This window comes from Penaeus japonicus, unplaced genomic scaffold (genome assembly GCF_977035675.1).
Source record: "Penaeus japonicus unplaced genomic scaffold, GWHDUDI00000001_assembly GWHDUDI00000025, whole genome shotgun sequence".
Lineage (NCBI taxonomy): Eukaryota > Metazoa > Arthropoda > Malacostraca > Decapoda > Penaeidae > Penaeus > Penaeus japonicus.
This window is the reverse complement of record NW_028234427.1, coordinates 20,408,066-20,413,065: the sequence shown is the minus strand read 5'-3', so window position 1 is coordinate 20,413,065 and position 5,000 is coordinate 20,408,066.

Sequence of the window (5,000 nt, the reverse complement as noted above, 5' to 3'; positions counted from 1 at the left end):
TTTATAGCGGTAGAGGCAAAGAAAGCTTGCCATCCAATTTCTTCTTATTGTGCAGTGATGTCAACAAGTCAATGGTATGATGTAGGTGATCTAAAGAGTAAGACGGAAGGTAAATCGCAGACTAGCAGAGTTGGAACAAAGAGGTTAGTGGCCAACTCAACTGGGGTAAAGGAATCGGAGCTAAACAGAGATGACAAAGGACTAAATGTAAGAAAGAAATTCCATTGTCACTACTGTTAGGGAGAGCATGACCTAGATTCATGTAAAGAGTTCGATGAGCTAAGTAATAAGGAAAAAATGGAATATGTCCAAAGGTCATTTATTTGCAGAGGTTGTTTAAAGTTTGGCCATATCGTAAAAATTGTAGAAAAAGAAAGATGTGTGCAGTGTGTAAGAGATGTCATCCAACTTCTCTTCACGAGGATATACTTGAAAGAAACAAAGAAAAGGAAGCTTTACTTAAAAGGATCAAAGAAAGGGAAGCTGAGAAAACTGTAACTCTGTGCAAAAGGTCAACAGCTGAGGACAATATCACCTCAGGTAAGGTTAGTGAAGAGCCCAAAAGTTATATAGTCTCCAATAAGGTAAATATACACCACACAGAGTGTATGACACATACAATGATAGCGCCAGTATGGTTATATCACGAAAGTAATGTCTGTAACAGAATTCTAGTTTATGCATTATTAGATGAACAGTCAGATGCCTGTTTCATAAAAGAATCCATTTTGAATAAATTAGGAACCAAGGGCCACAAAGTCCACCTAAAATTAGCAACAGTGTTAGGAGAAGAAACAGTTGAAAGTACAAAAAATAAGGGACTCGTGGTGCGTGGCATAAATGAATGTACAGACGTGTCACTTCCAGCGACATATTCACGAGACGATATTCCAGCAAAAAGGGATCAAATATCAAAGCCAGAAAATGTAGAAGGATGGCCTCATCTACAAAGAATAGCACCAAAATTGATGGCATATGATAGTAACATCGAAATAGGACTCTTGATTGGCTTGACTTGTATGCGTGCTATTAAACCAAGGGAATTGATCCTTAGAAAGGATGACGAACCCTATACCAGAAAAAAAAACATTGTTAGGCTGGAGTATCATAGGTAGAGTCATTGATAAGTCTCAAGATGCGGTCTCAGATCAAGCCTTACCTAGTAAATTGATGGTCCACAAGGTTACAATTAATGGTGAAAAGGAATGTGGCTTTCTCTCCTCACAAACTAAAGTAAAGGAAATAATTAACCCTGCACAGCTTGGCAAATTCTTTGAACTAGACTTCAATGAAAAGGAAATTGGAGATATTCCTTACTAGTATCAAGACAGAATTTTCTTGAGAAAAATTAAAGAAAGAATTCACCAACAAGAGGATGGACATTATGAATTGCCCCTCCCACTTAAGGATGATGAGGTCAAACTTCCAAACAGTAAAGAGTTAGCAATGTCTAGGTTGATGAGCTTGAGAGGAAAGTTACAAAGTAATAAGAATTATCACCAGGACTATGCTGAGTTTATGAATGAACTATAAATAAAGGGTATGCAGAAGAAGTACCTAATCAAGATCTATTTTTGAATGATGGACAAGTGTGGTATATTCCACATCATGGAGTATATCATCCAAAGAAACCTGGTAAGATTAGAGTGGTCTTCGACTGCAGTGCCACTTATAAGAACGAATCACTAAACAGACTGTCCAGACTTGACAAATAATTTGATTGGTGTTCTTTGCAGATTTAGAAAAGATTATGTTGCAGCTGTATGTGATATAGAAGCTATGTTCCACCAAGTAAAGGTAAGGCCTAGCCATAGAAATTTACTACGCTTTCTATGGTGGAATAATGGAGATCTGGATTCAAATTTAATGGAATATAGAATGACAGTGCATTTATTTGGAGCTACATCATCTCCAAGTGTAGCTAATTTTGCCTTAAAGGCTACAGCTGATGATTATAAAGGACCAAAAGGATCGAAAGCTGCAACCTTTGTTAAAAATCTGTGCCAACAGTTGCTGAAGCTATATCTCTGATCAAGGATAGCAAGGCCCTGTGCCAAAGGGGTCGTTTTAAGTTACATAAGTTCTTGTCAAACCACAAAGAGGTCCTAGAAATAAACTCAAATGAAAGGGCCAGCAGTTAAAAAAAACTAGATTTAACTAATGAAGCCATGCCAAATGAAAGAACATTAGATGTGGAGTGGTGCATAGAAGCAGATGCATTTCAGTCCGATGATCAGTATTCAAGAAAAAAAAGGCAAAGAGTTCAGTATCTTGGCTATGAGTTTTGGAACAGGTGGAAAAGAAAATATGTTCAATCTTTACAGTCCAGGAATAAGTGGACAAGAGTCAACCAAAATTTAAAGGAAAATGACATTGTTATTGTTAAAAAGCCAAATCTGCCCAGAAATGTTGGAAGCTTGGTCGTGTATCTGAAGTCATCCCAAGCAAAGATGGTCTTGTAAGAAAAGTTAAGTTAACTATGGCAGATTCCACACTTGATATGTCTGGGAAAAGAATTAAATCGGTTGTTAATCTTGAAAGACCAATTCACAATCTCGTATTGTTAGTTGAGGCAGAGTGAGACCGGGTTTCCCCGCCGAGAAGCATACATAAGTGCTAAAATTGTACCAAAGGATTCTCATAGTTCCTCGGTAGTATTTATAGTATTATTCTCACATTGTGCTCAATAGATATTAAGGTTACTGTATAAGGTAAATTGTTTACTCAATTTAGGGGAGCCATGTTATTGTGGCTACATTTATGCTCAAATGTGATACTCTAAGTTCCTAATAATTATGATATGTACTAACAATAGGGATATATATCAAATAGATTAGTATCCCCTTATATCGTTTTCTGATGTACGCCTTCTATAGGCAATCTGCATAACTAATCGCATGCAAACAATTGGAAGCCACTTTGTGACTCAGAGAAGCCAAGTGAGGTGTCTGAGGTATTTATCTTATTGTATTTATGTGATCTTGCAATATATGTTTATACTGGAATAGAAATTTGATATATGATGGTGTCAAGATATATTGTAGTTGATTGATTATGTTACATGATATAAGATCAGTATGTTAAACTTGTATTAGAAAGGAATGGTTTACATTTTCAGTTTTACGGGAATAAACAATATGGATGGGAATGAAGGGGAAAGAAGATTCAAGTTGAATAGAATAATCAATAAAACCCACAAAATTTCCACAAGGTTTTCCCTGTACAACCCACCAAGACTTGGCCCTCTGCTACATATATATATATATATATATATATATATATATATATATATATATATATATATATATATATATATATATATATATACACACACACAGACACACACACACACACACACACACACACACACACACACACACACACACACACACACACACACACACACACACACATATATATATATATATATATATATATATATATATATATATATGCACACACACACACACACATACACACACACACACACACACACACACATATATATATATATATATATATATATATATATATATATATATATATACGGCCAAAATTTCTATACATCATGTCATTTATCTTGACATAGGCAATGATCTGCAGCTACTGAATTAAAATTTGAATTTTTATTTGCATATATATCCTGCCAAAAGAAGATGAATCGTCTTTAAAAGATATTTATCCTTAAAACAATTTACGATATATATGTTCGATTGCATGATTTCCATAATGATTGATTGCAAGAATCAGGACTTCTAGGAACAACAGCTATATATGTAATGATAATAACTATGAGTAATCATAATAACGATGATGATAATGATAACAATAAACAACAAGTACAAAAACAATAATTATTATAATAATAACCACAATAATGATAATTATTATTATGATAATGACAGTAGTAACCATAATGATAAGGACTATAATATTAATAATGATAGTAATGATAATCATAATAATAATGATAATGATAACAATGGTAATTATGAAATAAAATGATAACAATTATAATGACAATGATGATAATAGTAATGATAGTAATATTATTGTCAATAATAAGGATAGTAATGATGATGAAATTGTTTGTATCAGCAACGATCATTGAAAAAAAATGATGATAATGATAATAGTGATAAACACTAATGAAAATAAAATCTTTTAATATCATAATGATAACAATTATTGATATTACCATTATTTTATCATTATTATTATCTGCAATCGAAATATCATTATCGCTATCATCCTTTTCATTATTACTATCATCACCTTTATCATTATTGATATCATCATAATCAATGTTATTATCATTATCATCATTGTTATTATTAATTGCTATTAGTGTTACCCTTATTATTATGATTAGCATTGTCATTATGATTATAAATGATTATAATCATTATTATCAACATCTGTATCATCACAATTATCATTATCATTACTATCATTAATATCATCATCATCATTACTATCATCATCACCATCATCGTCGTTATCATTATCATTGTCATTATCATCATTATCATCATTATCATCATCATCATCATCACCATTATCATCATCACGTCCACCATTATCATTATAGGAATTATAAAAATGTAAGAGATTGCCAAGTAAATTAAGAAAAGTATATGATGATATAAGCTGGAGAGATCAGTAATCAGGAAGATCCACTAACCCATATGTGCAGCAAGAAAAAAAAAAAGATATTCAGAGAGACAGCGAGAGCGAGAGATAGATGGATAGCTAGATTGATAGATAAAGAGAGAGAGAGAGAGAGAGAGAGAGAGAGAGAGAGGGAGAGGAAGGAGAGGAGGGATGTATGGAGACTGTGTGGAGAGGGAAAAACGACAAACACATTTCAGGAGCATCTATAATCATACAGACACACTAAAACGCATCCATCCACCTAAACAAGGAAGTGATGGCCTGATGGACACACACACAATATGTCCTCATCTTCTGTGGCAGCCATCATCCTCAGGAAGCCGCTG